We start from the raw sequence: 16226 nt of genomic DNA on the forward strand, positions 1-16226 counted from the left end.
GGTTAGTGTTATTGTTAAAGTTAGGTTTAGAGTTAGGGGTTAGGGTTAGGGTTAGGGTTCGGGTTAGGGTTAGGGTTAGGGTTAAGGTTAGGGTAAGTTTAAGGGGTTAGGGTTACAGTTAGGATTAGGGGTTAGGGTTAATGTTAGGGTTAGGGGTTTTGGTTAGGGTTAGAGTTAACGGTAGGGTTAGGGTTAGGGATTAGGGTTAGGGTTAGGGTCAATTAGGATTAGGGTTAGGCTTAGGGTTAGCGGTTAGGTTTAGGGGTTAGGGTTAGGGGTTAGGGTTAGGGTTAGGGTTAGGGATTAGGGTTAGGGTTAGGGTCAATTAGGTTTAGGGTTAGGGTTAGGGCTACGCTTAGGGTTGCGCTTAGGGTTAGGGTTAGGGTTAGGGTTAGGGGTTAGGGTTAGGGTTAGGGTTTAGGATTACGCTTAGGGTTAGGGTTTAGGGTTAGGGTTAGGGTTTAGGATTACGCTTAGGGTTAGGATTAGGGTTAGGGTTTAGGATTACGCTTAGGGTTAGGATTAGGGTTAGGGTTTAGGATTACGCTTAGGGTTAAAGCTTAGGGTTAGATTTAGTGTTAGGGTTATGCTTAGGGTTACGATTAGGATTAGGGTTAGGGGTTAGGGTTAGGATTAGGGTTAGGATTAGGGTTAGGATTAGGGTTAGGATTAGGGTTAAGGTTAGGGTTAGGGTTAGGGTTTTGAGTTAGGGTTAGGGTTAGGGTTAGGGATTCGGGTTAGGGTTACGGTCAATTAGGTTTAGGGCTACGCTTAGGGCTACGCTTAGGGTTGCGCTTAGGGTTGCGCTTAGGGTTAGGGTTAGGGTTAGGGTTAGGGATTAGGGTTAGGGTTACGGTCAATTAGGTTTAGGGTTAGGCTTAAGGCTACGCTTAGGGCTACGCTTAGGGTTGCGGTTAGGGTTAGGGTTAGGGTTAGGGGTTAGGGTTAGGGTTTAGGATTACGCTTAGGCTTAGGATTAGGGTTAGGGTTAGGGTTTAGGATTACGCTTAGGGTTAGGATTAGGGTTAGGGTTAGGGTTTAGAGTTAGGGTTAGTGTTATTGTTAAAGTTAGGTTTAGAGTTAGGGGTTAGGGTCAGGATTAGGGTTAGGGTTAGGGTTAGGGGTTTTGGTTAGGGTTAGAGTTAACGGTAGGGTTAGGGTTAGGGTTTAGGGTTTAGGGTTAGGGTTAGGGTTAGGGTTAGGGTTAGGGTTCGCGTTAGGGTTAGGGTTAAGGTTAGGGTAAGTTTAATGGGTTAGGGTTACAGTTAGGATTAGGGGTTAGGGTTAGTGTTAGGGTTAGGGGTTTTGGTTAGGGTTAGAGTTAACGGTAGGGTTAGGGTTAGGGATTAGGGTTAGGGTCAATTAGGATTAGGGTTAGGCTTAGGGTTAGCGGTTAGGTTTAGGGGTTAGGGTTAGGGTTAGGGGTTAGGGTTAGGGTTAGGGATTAGGGTTAGGGTTAGGGTCAATTAGGTTTAGGGTTAGGGTTAGGGCTACGCTTAGGGTTGCGCTTAGGGTTAGGGTTAGGGTTAGGGGTTAGGCTTAGGGTTTAGGATTACGCTTAGGGTTAGGGTTTAGGTTTAGGGTTAGGGTTTAGGATTACGCTTAGGGTTAGGATTAGGGTTAGGGTTTAGGATTACGCTTAGGGTTAGGGCTTAGGGTTAGATTTAGTGTTAGGGTTATGCTTAGGGTTACGATTAGGATTAGGGTTAGGGGTTAGGGTTAGGATTAGGGTTAGGATTAGGGTTAGGATTAGGGTTAAGGTTAGGGTTAGGGTTTTGAGTTAGGGTTAGGGTTAGGGTTAGGGATTCAGGTTAGGGTTACGGTCAATTAGGTTTAGGGCTATGCTTAGGGCTACGCTTAGGCTTGCGCTTAGGGTTGCGCTTAGGGTTAGGGTTAGGGTTAGGGTTAGGGATTAGGGTTAGGGTTACGGTCAATTAGGTTTAGGGTTAGGGTTAAGGCTACGCTTAGGGCTACGCTTAGGGTTGCGGTTAGGGTTAGGGTTAGGGGTTAGGGTTAGGGTTTAGGATTACGCTTAGGCTTAGGATTAGGGTTAGGGTTAGGGTTTAGGATTACGCTTAGGGTTAGGATTAGGGTTAGGGTTAGGGTTTAGAGTTAGGGTTAGTGTTATTGTTAAAGTTAGGTTTAGAGTTAGGGGTTAGGGTCAGGATTAGGGTTAGGATTAGGGTTAGGGTTTAGGATTACGCTTAGGGTTAGGATTAGGGTTAGGGTTTTGGGTTAGGGTTAGGGTTAGGGTTAGGGTTAGGGTTAGGGTTCGGGTTAGGGTTAGGGTTAGGGTTAAGGTTAGGGTAAGTTTAAGGGGTTAGGGTTACAGTTAGGATTAGGGGTTAGGGTTAGTGTTAGGGTTAGGGGTTTTGGTTAGGGTTAGAGTTAACGGTAGGGTTAGGGTTAGGGATTAGGGTTAGGGTTAGGGTCAATTAGGATTAGGGTTAGGCTTAGGGTTAGCGGTTAGGTTTAGGGGTTAGGGTTAGGGGTTAGGGTTAGGGTTAGGGTTAGGGATTAGGGTTAGGGTTAGGGTCAATTAGGTTTAGGGTTAGGGTTAGGGCTACGCTTAGGGTTGCGCTTAGGGTTAGGGTTAGGGTTAGGGTTAGGGGTTAGGGTTAGGGTTAGGGTTTAGGATTACGCTTAGGGTTAGGGTTTAGGGTTAGGGTTAGGGTTTAGGATTACGCTTAGGGTTAGGATTAGGGTTTAGGATTACGCTTAGGGTTAGGATTAGGGTTAGGGTTTAGGATTACGCTTAGGGTTAAAGCTTAGGGTTAGATTTAGTGTTAGGGTTATGCTTAGGGTTACGATTAGGATTAGGGTTAGGGGTTAGGGTTAGGATTAGGGTTAGGATTAGGGTTAAGGTTAGGGTTAGGGTTTTGAGTTAGGGTTAGGGTTAGGGATTCGGGTTAGGGTTACGGTCAATCAGGTTTAGGGCTACGCTTAGGGCTAAGCTTAGGGTTGCGCTTAGGGTTAGGGTTAGGGTTAGGGTTAGGGATTAGGGTTAGGGTTACGGTCAATTAGGTTTAGGGTTAGGGTTAGGGCTACGCTTAGGGCTACGCTTAGGGTTGCAGTTAGGGTTAGGGTTAGGGGTTAGGGTTAGGGTTAGGGTTTAGGATTACGCTTAGGGTTTGGATTAGGGTTAGGGTTAGGGTTTAGGATTACGCTTAGGGTTGGGATTAGGGTTAGGGTTTAGGATTACGCTTAGGGTTAGAGGTTAGGGTTAGGGTTAGGGTTTAGGATTACGCTTAGTGTTAGGATTAGGGTTAGGGTTAGGGTTTAGGATTACGCTTAGTGTTAGGATTAGGGTTATGGTTTAGGATTACGCTTAGGGTTAGGGCTTAGGCTTAGATTTAGTGTTAGGGTTATGCTTAGGGTTACGCTTAGGGTTAGAGTTAGGGGTTAGGGTTAGGGGTTAGGGTTAGGGTTAGGGTTTAGAGTTAGGGTTAGGGTTATTGTTAAAGTTAGGTTAAGAGTTAGGGGTTAGGGTCAGGATTAGGGTTAGGGTTACGGTTAGGGTTAGGGTCAGGATTAGGGTTAGGGTTAAGGTTAGGGTAAGTTTAAGGGGTTAGGGTTACAGTTAGGATTAGGGGTTAGGGTTAGTGTTAGGGTTAGGGGTTTTGGTTAGGGTTAGAGTTAACGGTAGGGTTAGGGTTAGGGTTAGGGATTAGGGTTAGGGTTAGGGTCAATTAGGTTTAGGGTTAGGGTTAGGGCTACGCTTAGGGTTAGGGTTAGGGTTAGGGGTTAGGGTTAGGGTTAGGGTTGAGGATTACGCTTAGGGTTAGGATTAGGGTTAGGGTTGAGGATTACGCTTAGGGTTAGGATTAGGGTTAGGGTTAGGGTTTAGGATTACGCTTAGGGTTAGGGCTTAGGGTTAGGGTTAGGGCTAGGGTTAGGGTTAGGGTTAGGGCCGTTAGGGTTAGGGTTATGGTGTTGGGTTAGGTTTAGGGTTAGGGTTAGGGTTGTTAGGGTTAGGGCCATTAGAGTTAGGGTTAGGGTTAGGGTTACGATTAGGGGTTTGGTTTAGAGTTAGGGTTAGGGTTGGGGTTGTTAGGGTTAGGTTTAGGGTTAATGTTAGGGTTAGGGTTTTGGGTTAGGCTTAGGCTTAGGGTTAGGGCTATAACGGTTGGGTTAGGGGTTAGGGGTTAGGGTTAGGGTTACGGATAGGAATAGGGTTAGGCTTAGAGTTAGGGTTAGGGGTTAGGGTTCGGGCTAGAGTTAGGCTTACGGGTTAGGGGTTAGGCGTAAGGGTTAGGCGTAAGGGTAGGGTTAGGGCCTTAGGGTTAGGGCCTTAGGGTTAGGGCCTTAGGGTTATGTTTAGGCTTAGTGTTAGGGTTAGGGGTTAGGGTTAGGTGTTAGGTTTAGATTTAGGATTAGTGTTAGGGTTAGGGTTTAGGGTTATGGTTAGGGTTAGGTTTAGGGATGATGTTTAGGGTTTAGGGCATAGGGTTAGTGTTAAGGGTAGAGGTTAGGTTTAGGGTTACTGTTAGGTTAGGGTTAGGGCCGTTAGGGTTAGGGTTAGGGCCATTAGAGTTAGGGTTAGGGTTAGGGCCATTAGAGTTAGGGTTAGGGTTAGGGCCATTAGAGTTAGGGTTAGGGCCATTAGGGTTGGGTTAGGGTTAGGCTTAGGGTTAGGGCCATTACGGTTGGGTTACGGGTTAGGGCCATTAGGGTTAGGGTTAGGGCCATTAGGGTTAGGGCTGTTAGGGTTAGGGTTAGGGCCATTAGGGTTGGGTTAGGGTTAGGGTTAGGGCCATTAGGGTTAGGGTCAGGGTTAGGGTTAGGGTTAGGGCCATTAGGGTTAGGGTCAGGGTTAGGGTTAGCGTTAGGGTTAGGGTTAGGGTTGGTTGGGGGTTAGGGTTGGGTTAGGGTTAGGGTTAGGGTTAGGGTTTAGAGTTAGGGTTAGGGTTATTGGGTTAGGGTTAGGGTTATTGGGTTAGGGTTAGGGTTAGGGTTAGGTTAGGGTTAGGGGTTAGGGTTAGTGTTAGGGTTAGGGTTAGGGTTTAGGGTTAGGGTTAGGGTTAAGGTTTGGGTAAGTTTAAGGGGTTAGGGTTACAGTTAGGATTAGGGGTTAGGGTTAGTGTTAGGGTTAGGGGTTTTGGTTAGGGTTAGACTTAACGGTTAGGGTTAGGGTTAGGGTTAGGGTCAATTAGGGTTAGGGTTACGCTTAGGGTTGCGCTTAGGGTTAGGGGTTAGGGTTAGGGGTTAGGGTTAGGGTTAGGGTTAGGGTTTAGGATTACGATTAGGGTTAGGATTAGGGTTAGGGTTTAGGATTACGCTTAGGGTTAGGGGTTAGGGTTAGGGTTAGGGTTTAGGATTACGCTTAGGGTTAGGGGTTAGGGTTAGGGTTAGGGTTTAGGATTACGCTTAGGGTTAGGATTAGGGTTAGGGTTTAGGATTACGCTTAGGGTTATGGCTTAGGGTTAGATTTAGTGTTAGGGTTAGGGTTAGGGTTAGGGCTACGCTTAGGGTTGCGCGTTAGGGTTAGGGTTAGGGGTTAGGGTTAGGGTTTAGGATTACGCTTAGGGTTAGGATTAGGGTTAGGGTTTAGGATTACGCTTAGGGTTAGGGGTTAGGGTTAGGGTTAGGGCTACGCTTAGGGTTGCGCTTAGGGTTGCGCTTAGGGTTAGGGTTAGGGTTAGGGATTAGGGTTAGGTTTACGGTCAATTAGGTTTAGGGTTAGGGTTAGGGCTACGCTTAGGGCTACGCTTAGGGTTGCGGTTAGGGTTAGGGTTAGGGTTAGGGGTTAGGGTTAGGGTTAGGGTTTAGGATTACGCTTAGGGTTAGGATTAGGGTTAGGGTTAGGGTTTAGGATTACGCTTAGTGTTAGGATTAGGGTTAGGGTTTAGGATTACGCTTAGGGTTAGGGGTTAGGGTTAGGGTTAGGGTTTAGGATTACGCTTAGTGTTAGGATTAGGGTTAGGGTTTAGGATTACGCTTAGGTTTAGGGCTTAGGCTTAGATTTAGTGTTAGGGTTATGCTTAGGGTTACGATTAGGGTTAGAGTTAGGGGTTAGGGTTAGGGGTTAGGGTTAGGGTTAGGGTTTAGAGTTAGGGTTAGGATTATTGTTAAAGTTAGGTTAAGAGTTAGGGGTTAGGGTCAGGATTAGGGTTAGGGTTACGGTTAGGGTTAGGGTCAGGATTAGGGTTAGGGTTAGGGTTAAGGTTTGGGTAAGTTTAAGGGGTTAGGGTTACAGTTAGGATTAGGGGTTAGGGTTAGTGTTAGGGTTAGGGGTTTTGGTTAGGGTTAGACTTAACGGTTAGGGTTAGGGTTAGGGTTAGGGTCAATTAGGGTTAGGGTTACGCTTAGGGTTGCGCTTAGGGTTAGGGGTTAGGGTTAGGGGTTAGGGTTAGGGTTAGGGTTAGGGTTTAGGATTACGATTAGGGTTAGGATTAGGGTTAGGGTTTAGGATTACGCTTAGGGTTAGGGGTTAGGGTTAGGGTTAGGGTTTAGGATTACGCTTAGGGTTAGGGGTTAGGGTTAGGGTTAGGGTTTAGGATTACGCTTAGGGTTAGGATTAGGGTTAGGGTTTAGGATTACGCTTAGGGTTATGGCTTAGGGTTAGATTTAGTGTTAGGGTTAGGGTTAGGGTTAGGGCTATGCTTAGGGTTGCGCGTTAGGGTTAGGGTTAGGGGTTAGGGTTAGGGTTTAGGATTACGCTTAGGGTTAGGATTAGGGTTAGGGTTTAGGATTACGCTTAGGGTTAGGGGTTAGGGTTAGGGTTAGGGCTACGCTTAGGGTTGCGCTTAGGGTTGCGCTTAGGGTTAGGGTTAGGGTTAGGGATTAGGGTTAGGTTTACGGTCAATTAGGTTTAGGGTTAGGGTTAGGGCTACGCTTAGGGCTACGCTTAGGGTTGCGGTTAGGGTTAGGGTTAGGGTTAGGGGTTAGGGTTAGGGTTAGGGTTTAGGATTACGCTTAGGGTTAGGATTAGGGTTAGGGTTAGGGTTTAGGATTACGCTTAGTGTTAGGATTAGGGTTAGGGTTTAGGATTACGCTTAGGGTTAGGGGTTAGGGTTAGGGTTAGGGTTTAGGATTACGCTTAGTGTTAGGATTAGGGTTAGGGTTTAGGATTACGCTTAGGTTTAGGGCTTAGGCTTAGATTTAGTGTTAGGGTTATGCTTAGGGTTACGATTAGGGTTAGAGTTAGGGGTTAGGGTTAGGGGTTAGGGTTAGGGTTAGGGTTTAGAGTTAGGGTTAGGATTATTGTTAAAGTTAGGTTAAGAGTTAGGGGTTAGGGTCAGGATTAGGGTTAGGGTTACGGTTAGGGTTAGGGTCAGGATTAGGGTTAGGGTTAGGGTTAAGGTTTGGGTAAGTTTAAGGGGTTAGGGTTACAGTTAGGATTAGGGGTTAGGGTTAGTGTTAGGGTTAGGGGTTTTGGTTAGGGTTAGACTTAACGGTTAGGGTTAGGGTTAGGGTTAGGGTCAATTAGGGTTAGGGTTACGCTTAGGGTTGCGCTTAGGGTTAGGGGTTAGGGTTAGGGGTTAGGGTTAGGGTTAGGGTTAGGGTTTAGGATTACGATTAGGGTTAGGATTAGGGTTAGGGTTTAGGATTACGCTTAGGGTTAGGGGTTAGGGTTAGGGTTAGGGTTTAGGATTACGCTTAGGTTTAGGGTTTAGGGTTAGGGTTAGGGTTTAGGATTACTCTTAGGGTTAGGATTAGGGTTAGGGTTTAGGATTACGCTTAGGGTTAGGGCTTAGGGTTAGATTTAGTGTTAGGGTTAGGGTTAGGGTTAGGGCTACGCTTAGGGTTGCGCGTTAGGGTTAGGGTTAGGGGTTAGGGTTAGGGTTAGGGTTTAGGATTACGCTTAGGGTTAGGATTAGGGTTAGGGTTTAGGATTACGCTTAGGGTTAGGGGTTAGGGTTAGGGTTAGGGCTACGCTTAGGGTTGCGCTTAGGGTTGCGCTTAGGGTTAGGGTTAGGGTTAGGGTTAGGGATTAGGGTTAGGTTTACGGTCAATTAGGTTTAGGGTTAGGGTTAGGGCTACGCTTAGGGCTACGCTTAGGGTTGCGGTTAGGGTTAGGGTTAGGGTTACGGGTTAGGGTTAGGGTTTAGGATTACGCTTAGGGTTAGGATTAGGGTTAGGGTTAGGGTTTAGGATTACGCTTAGTGTTAGGATTAGGGTTAGGGTTTAGGATTACGCTTAGGGTTAGGGGTTAGGGTTAGAGTTAGGGTTTAGGATTACGCTTAGTGTTAGGATTAGGGTTAGGGTTTAGGATTACGCTTAGGGTTAGGTCTTAGGCTTAGATTTAGTGTTAGGGTTATGCTTAGGGTTACGATTAGCGTTAGAGTTAGGGGTTAGGGTTAGGGGTTAGGGTTAGGGTTAGGGTTAGGGTTTAGAGTTAGGGTTAGGGTTATTGTTAAAGTTAGGTTTAGAGTTAGGGGTTAGGGTCAGGATTAGGGTTAGGGTTACGGTTAGGGTTAGGGTCAGGATTAGGGTTAGGGTTAGGGTTAAGGTTAGGGTAAGTTTAAGGGGTTAGGGTTACAGTTAGGATTAGGGGTTAGGGTTAGTGGTAGGGTTAGTGTTTTTGGTTAGGGTTAGAGTTAACGGTAGGGTTAGGGTTAGGGTTAGGGTTTAGGGTTAGGGTTAGGGTTGGGGTTAGGGTTAGGGTTCGGGTTAGGGTTAGGGTTAAGTTTAGGGTAAGTTTAAGGGGTTAGGGTTACAGTTAGGATTAGGGGTTAGGGTTAGTGTTAGGGTTAGGGGTTTTGGTTAGGGTTAGAGTTAACGGTAGGGTTAGGGTTAGGGATTAGAGTTAGGGTTAGGGTCAGTTAGGGTTAGGGTTAGGGTTAGGGTTAGGGTTTCGCTTAGGGTTGCGCTTAGGGTTAGGCTTAGGGTTAGGGTTAGGGTTAGGGGTTAGGGTTAGGGATTAGGGTTAGGGGTTAGGGTTAGGGTTAGGGTTAGGGTTAGGGTTAGGATTAGGGGTTAGGGTTAGTGTTAGGGTTAGGGGTTAGGGTTAGGGGTTAGGGTTAGGGTTAGGGTTAGGGATTAGGGTTAGGGTTAGGGTCAATTAGGATTAGGGTTAGGGTTATGGTTAGGGTTAGGGTTAGGGTTACGCTTAGGGTTGCGCCTAGGGTTAGGCTTAGGGTTAGGGGTTAGGGTTAGGGGTTAGGGTTAGGGTTAGGGTTAGGGTTAGGGTTAGGGCTTAGGGTTAGGGTTAGGGTCAATTAGGTTTAGGGTTAGGGTTAGGGCTACGCTTAGGGTTGCGCTTAGCGTTAGGGTTAGGGTTAGGGTTAGGGGTTAGGGTTAGGGTTAGGGTTTAGGATTACGCTTAGGGTTAGGGGTTAGGGTTAGGGTTAGGGTTTAGGATTACGCTTAGTGTTAGGATTAGGGTTAGGGTTTAGGATTACGCTTAGGGTTAGGGCTTAGGCTTAGATTTAGTGTTAGGGTTATGCTTAGGGTTACGATTAGGGTTAGAGTTACAGGTTAGGATTAGGGGTTAGGGTTAGGGTTAGGGTTTAGAGTTAGGGTTAGGGTTATTGTTAAAGTTAGGTTAAGAGTTAGGGGTTAGGGTCAGGATTAGGGTTAGGGTTACGGTTAGGGTTAGGGTCAGGATCAGGGTTAGGGTTAGGGTTAAGGTTAGGGTAAGTTTAAGGGGTTAGGGTTACAGTTAGGGCCATTAGGGTTAGGGTTAGGGCCATTAGGGTTAGGGCCGTTAGGGTTAGGGTTAGGGTCTTTAGGGTTGGGTTAGGGTTAGGGTTAGGGCCATTAGGGTTAGGGTCAGGGTTAGGGTTAGGGTTAGGGTTAGGGCCATTAGGGTTAGGGTCAGGGTCAAGGTTAGGGTTAGGGTTAGGGTTAAGGTTAGGGTAAGTTTAAGGGGTTAGGGTTACAGTTAGGATTAGGGGTTAGGGTTAGTGTTAGGGTTAGGGTTAGGGTTAGGGTCAATTAGGGTTAGGGTTACGCTTAGGGTTGCGCTTAGGGTTAGGGGTTAGGGTTAGGGTTAGGCTTAGGGTTAGGGTTAGGGTTTAGGATTACGCTTAGGGTTAGGATTAGGGTTAGGGTTTAGGATTACGCTTAGGGTTAGGGGTTAGGGTTAGGGTTAGGGTTTAGGATTACACTTAGGGTTAGGGTTTAGGGTTAGGGTTAGGGTTTAGGATTACGCTTAGGGTTAGGATTAGGGTTAGGGTTTAGGATTACGCTTAGGGTTAGGGCTTAGGGATAGATTTAGTGTTAGGGTTAGGGTTAGGGCTACGCTTAGGGTTGCGCGTTACGGTTAGGGTTAGGGGTTAGGGTTAGGGTTAGGGTTTAGGATTACGCTTAGGGTTAGGATTAGGGTTAGGGTTTAGGATTACGCTTAGGGTTAGGGTTAGGGTTAGGGTTAGGGTTAGGGTCAGGATTAGGGTTAGGGTTAGGGTTAAGGTTAGGGTAAGTTTAAGGGGTTAGGGTTACAGTTAGGATTAGGGGTTAGGGTTAGGGTTAGGGGTTTTGGTTAGGGTTAGAGTTAACGGTAGCGTTAGGGTTAGGGTTAGGGATTAGGGTTAGGGTCAATTAGGGTTAGGGTTAGGGTTAGGGCTACGCTTAGGGTTGCGGTTTAGGGTTAGGGTTAGGGTTAGGGTTAGGGGTTAGGGTTAGGGTTAGGGTTTAGGATTACGCTTAGGGTTAGGATTAGGGTTACGGTTTAGGATTACGCTTAGGGTTAGGGGTTAGGGTTAGGGTTAGGGCTACGCTTAGGGTAGCGGTTAGGGTTAGGGTTAGGGTTAGGGTGTCGAGGGTTTAGGATTGCGGGGTGACAATCAAACCCTGGCAGATGTATTGTTAACCTCCTCTCCCCCCCACTTCCCCCTTTTGCCCCTCCCTCTCCCCCCTTCCCACTCAGGACAGGCGATCGGGAGGGAAAGAAGGACAGAGAGAAGAGAGTTGGAAAAGTTAAAGATGTTTTACTAATGCTACTAATAAGAATAGAGAAAATAATACAAAATATACAAAACCAATCTTGTAAGTCTCAGCAACTGCAGAGCCAGCACCCAAAGTCCTGGATTAGACTCTGTAGCCAACCGGAGCTGGATTCAGTCTCTCACTAGGCCTCAGTTCGCAGGGACGACCAGCAAGGTCCTCTCCTAATGTCAGCCATGAGGAAAAAGGGAAAAGGCAAAGGGACGAGATCCTCGTGATCTCCCACTTTTATATGAAGTATTCACGTGAATGGAATGTTATACACCGTTGGTCAGTCTCTCGATCATCAGTTTCTCGTTGCCCCTCTCGCGAGATGTCCATCCGTGCTTATCAATAAGTTTGCATTCCATTGTTAGGTTTAACCAAAACATGTGTTGGGTTCTCCAGGAAAATGCAGCTGACATGAAGGCTTTAGCTGACAGGCAAATTCACTAAAAGAGAAACTTGTTTTTTAACAAAACCAGGACATAGGGGTTAGGGTTAGGGTTAGGGTTTAGGATTACGCTTAGGGTTAGGATTAGGGTTAGGGTTAGGGTTAGGGTTAGGGGTTAGGGTTAGGGGTTAGGGTTTAGGATTACGCTTAGGGTTAGGATTAGGGTTAGGGTTTAGAATTACGCTTAGGGTTAGGGGTTAGGGTTAGGGTTAGGGTTTAGGATTACGCTTAGGGTTAGGGTTTAGGGTTAGGGTTAGGGTTAGGGTTTAGGATTACGCTTAGGGTTAGGGCTTAGGGTTAGATTTAGTGTTAGGGTTATGCTTAGGGTTACGATTAGGGTTAGGGTTAGGGGTTAGGGTTAGGATTAGGGTTAGGGTTTTGGGTTAGGGTTAGGGTTAGGGTTAGGGTTAGGGTTAGGGTTAGGGTTAGGGTTAGGGTTCGGGTTAGGGTTAAGGTTAGGGTAAGTTTAAGGGGTTAGGGTTACAGTTAGGATTAGGGGTTAGGGTTAGTGTTAGGGTTAGGGGTTTTGGTTAGGGTTAGAGTTAACGGTAGGGTTAGGGTTAGGGATTAGGCTTAGGGTTAGGGTCAATTAGGATTAGGGTTAGGCTTAGGGTTAGCGGTTAGGGTTAGGGGTTAGGGATTAGGTTTACGGTTAGGGTCAATTAGGATTAGGGTTAGGCTTAGGGTTAGCGGTTAGGGTTAGGGGTTAGGGTTAGGGTTAGGGGTTAGGGTTAGGGTTAGGGATAGGGATTAGGGTTAGGGTTAGGGTCAGTTAGGTTTAGGGTTAGGGTTAGGGCTACGCTTAGGGTTGTGCTTAGGGTTAGGGTTAGGGTTAGGGTTAGGGGTTAGGGTTAGGGTTTAGGGTTAGGGTTAGGGTTTAGGATTACGCTTAGGGTTAGGGTTAGGGTTTAGGATTACGCTTAGGGTTAGGATTAGGGTTAGGGTTTAGGATTACGCTTAGGATTAGGGCTTAGGGTTAGATTTAGTGTTAGGGTTATGCTTAGGGTTACGATTAGGGTTAGGGTTAGGGGTTAGGGTTAGGATTAGGGTTAGGGTTTTGGGTTAGGGTTAGGGTTAGGGTTAGGGTTAGGGTTAGGGTTAGGGTTAGGGTTAGGGTTAGGGTTCGGGTTAGGGTTAAGGTTAGGGTAAGTTTAAGGGGTTAGGGTTACAGTTAGGATTAGGGGTTAGGGTTAGTGTTAGGGTTAGGGGTTTTGGTTAGGGTTAGAGTTAACGGTAGGGTTAGGGTTAGGGATTAGGGTTAGGGTTAGGGTCAATTAGGATTAGGGTTAGGCTTAGGGTTAGCGGTTAGGGTTAGGGGTTAGGGTTAGGGTTAGGGGTTAGGGTTAGGGTTAGGGATTAGGGTTAGGGTTAGGGTCAATTAGGTTTAGGGTTAGGGTTAGGGCTACGCTTAGGGTTGTGCTTAGGGTTAGGGTTAGGGTTAGGGTTAGGGGTTAGGGTTAGGGTTAGGGTTTAGGATTACGCTTAGGGTTAGGGTTTAGGGTTAGGGTTAGGGTTTAGGATTACGCTTAGGGTTAGGGTTAGGGTTTAGGATTACGCTTAGGGTTATGATTAGGGTTAGGGTTTAGGATTACGCTTAGGGTTAGGGCTTAGGGTTATATTTAGTGTTACGGTTATGCTTAGGGTTACGATTAGGATTAGGGTTAGGGGTTAGGGTTAGGATTAGGGTTAGGATTAGGGTTAGGATTAGGGTTAAGGTTAGGGTTAGGGTTAGGGTTTTGAGTTAGGGTTTGGGTTAGGGTTAGGGATTCGGGTTAGGGTTACGGTCAATTAGGTTTAGGGCTACGCTTAGGGCTACGCTTAGGTTTGCGCTTAGGGTTGCGCTTAGGGTTAGGGTTAGGGTTAGGGTTAGGGATTAGGGTTAGGGTTACGGTCAATTAGGTTTAGGGTTAGGGTTAAGGCTACGCTTAGGGCTACGCTTAGGGTTGCGGATAGGGTTAGGGTTAGGGGTTAGGGTTAGGGTTAGGGTTTAGGATTACGCTTAGGGTTAGGATTAGGGTTAGGTTTAGGGTTTAGGATTACGCTTAGGGTTAGGGGTTAGGGTTAGGGTTTAGGATTACGCTTAGTGTTAGGATTAGGGTTAGGGTTTAGGATTACGCTTAGGGTTAGGGCTTAGGGTTAGATTTAGTGTTAGGGTTACGCTTAGGGTTACGATTAGGGTTAGAGTTAGGGGTTAGGGTTAGGGTTAGGGGTTAGGGTTAGGGTTTAGAGTTAGGGTTAGGGTTATTGTTAAAGTTAGGTTTAGAGTTAGGGGTTAGGGTCAGGATTAGGGTTAGGGTTACGGTTAGGGTTAGGGTCAGGATTAGGGTTAGGGTTAGGGTTAGGGTTAAGGTTAGGGTAAGTTTAAGGGGTTAGGGTTACAGTTAGGATTAGGGGTTAGGGTTAGTGTTAGGGTTAGGGGTTTTGGTTAGGGTTAGAGTTAACGGTAGGGTTAGGGTTAGGGATTAGGGTTAGGGTTAGGGTCAATTAGGGTTAGGGTTAGGGTTACGCTTAGGGTTGCGCTTAGGGTTAGGGGTTAGGGTTAGGGTTAGGGATTAGGGTTAGGGTTAGGGTCAATTAGGATTAGGGTTAGGGTTAGGGTTACGCTTAGGGTTGTGCTTAGGGTTAGGCTTAGGGTTAGGATTAGGGATTAGGGTTAGGGGTTAGGGTTAGGGTTACGATTAGGGTTAGGGTTAGGATTAGGGGTTAGGGTTAGTGTTAGGGTTAGGGGTTTTGGTTAGGGTTAGAGTTAAGGTAGGGTTAGGGTTAGGGATTAGGGTTAGGGTTAGGGTCAATTAGGGTTAGGGTTTCGCTTAGGGTTGCGCTTAGGGTTAGGGGTTAGGGTTAGGGTTACGGGTTAAGGGTTAGGGTTAGGGTCAATTAGGATTAGGGTTTCGCTTAGGGTTGCGCTTAGGGTTAGGGGTTAGGGTTAGGGTTACGGGTTAAGGGTTAGGGTTAGGGTCAATTAGGATTAGGGTTAGGGTTATGGTTAGGGTTAGGGTTAGGGTTAGGGTTACGCTTAGGGTTGCGCCTAGGGTTAGGCTTAGGGTTAGGGGTTAGGGTTAGGGGTTAGGGCTAGGGTTAGGGTTAGGGTTAGGGTTAGGGTTAGGGATTAGGGTTAGGGTTAGGGTCAATTAGGTTTAGGGTTAGGGTTAGGGCTACGCTTAGGGTTGCGCTTAGCGTTAGGGTTAGGGTTAGGTTTAGGGGTTAGGGTTAGGGTTAGGGTTTAGGATTACGCTTAGGGTTAGGGTTTAGGGTTAGGGTTAGGGTTTAGGATTACGCTTAGGGTTAGGGTTAGGGTTTAGGATTACGCTTAGGGTTAGGATTAGGGTTAGGGTTTAGGATTACGCTTAGGGTTAGGATTAGGGTTAGATTTAGTGTTAGGGTTATGCTTAGGGTTACGATTAGGGTTAGGGTTAGGGGTTAGGGTTAGGATTAGGGTTAGGGTTTTGGGTTAGGGTTAGGGTTAGGGTTAGGGTTAGGGTTAGGGTTAGGGTTCGGGTTAGGGTTAAGGTTAGGGTAAGTTTAAGGGGTTAGGGTTACAGTTAGGATTAGGGGTTAGGGTTAGTGTTAGGGTTAGGGGTTTTGGTTAGGGTTAGAGTTAACGGTAGGGTTAGGGTTAGGGATTAGGCTTAGGGTTAGGGTCAATTAGGATTAGGGTTAGGCTTAGGGTTAGCGGTTAGGGTTAGGGGTTAGGGTTAGGGTTAGGGGTTAGGGTTAGGGTTAGGGTTAGGGATTAGGGTTAGGGTTAGGGTCAATTAGGTTTAGGGTTAGGGTTAGGGCTACGCTTAGGGTTGTGCTTAGGGTTAGGGTTAGGGTTAGGGTTAGGGTTAGGGTTTAGGATTACGCTTAGGGTTATGGTTTAGGGTTAGTGTTAGGGTTTAGGATTACGCTTAGGGTTAGGGTTAGGGTTTAGGATTACGCTTAGGGTTAGGATTAGGGTTAGGGTTAGGGTTTAGGATTACGCTTAGGGTTAGGGTTTAGGGTTAGGGTTAGGGTTTAGGATTACGCTTAGGGTTAGGGTTAGGGTTTAGGATTACGCTTAGGGTTAGGATTAGGGTTAGGGTTTAGGATTACGCTTAGGGTTAGGGCTTAGGGTTATATTTAGTGTTAGGGTTATGCTTAGGGTTACGATTAGGATTAGGGTTAGGGGTTAGGGTTAGGATTAGGGTTAGGATTAGGGTTAAGGTTAGGGTTAGGGTTAGGGTTTTGAGTTAGGGTTTGGGTTAGGGTTAGGGATTCGGGTTAAGGTTACGGTCAATTAGGTTTAGGGCTACGCTTAGGGCTACGCTTAGGGTTGCGCTTAGGGTTGCGCTTAGGGTTAGGGTTAGGGTTAGGGTTAGGGATTAGGGTTACGGTTACGGTCAATTAGGTTTAGGTTTAGGGTTAAGGCTACGCTTAGGGCTACGCTTAGGGTTGCGGATAGGGTTAGGGTTAGGGGTTAGGGTTAGGGTTAGGGTTTAGGATTACGCTTAGGGTTAGGATTAGGGTTAGGGTTAGGGTTTAGGATTACGCTTAGGGTTAGGGGTTAGTGTTAGGGTTAGGGTTTAGGATTACGCTTAGTGTTAGGATATGGGTTAGGGTTTAGGATTACGCTTAGGGTTAGGGCTTAGGGTTAGATTTAGTGTTAGGGTTATGGTTAGGGTTACGATTAGGGTTAGAGTTAGGGGTTAGGGTTAGGGTTAGGGGTTAGGGTTAGGGTTTAGAGTATAGGGTTAGGGTTATTGTTAAAGTTAGGTTTAGAGTTAGGGGTTAGGGTCAGGATTAGTGTTAGGGTTACGGTTAGGGTTAGGGTCAGGATTAGGGTTAGGGTTAGGGTTAAGGTTAGGGTAAGTTTAAGGGGTTAGGGTTACAGTTAGGATTAGGGGTTAGGGTTAGTGTTAGGGTTAGGGGTTTTGGTTAGGGTTAG

The sequence above is a fragment of the Patagioenas fasciata genome, chromosome 10 (assembly GCF_037038585.1).
Source record: "Patagioenas fasciata isolate bPatFas1 chromosome 10, bPatFas1.hap1, whole genome shotgun sequence".
Classification (NCBI taxonomy): domain Eukaryota; kingdom Metazoa; phylum Chordata; class Aves; order Columbiformes; family Columbidae; genus Patagioenas; species Patagioenas fasciata.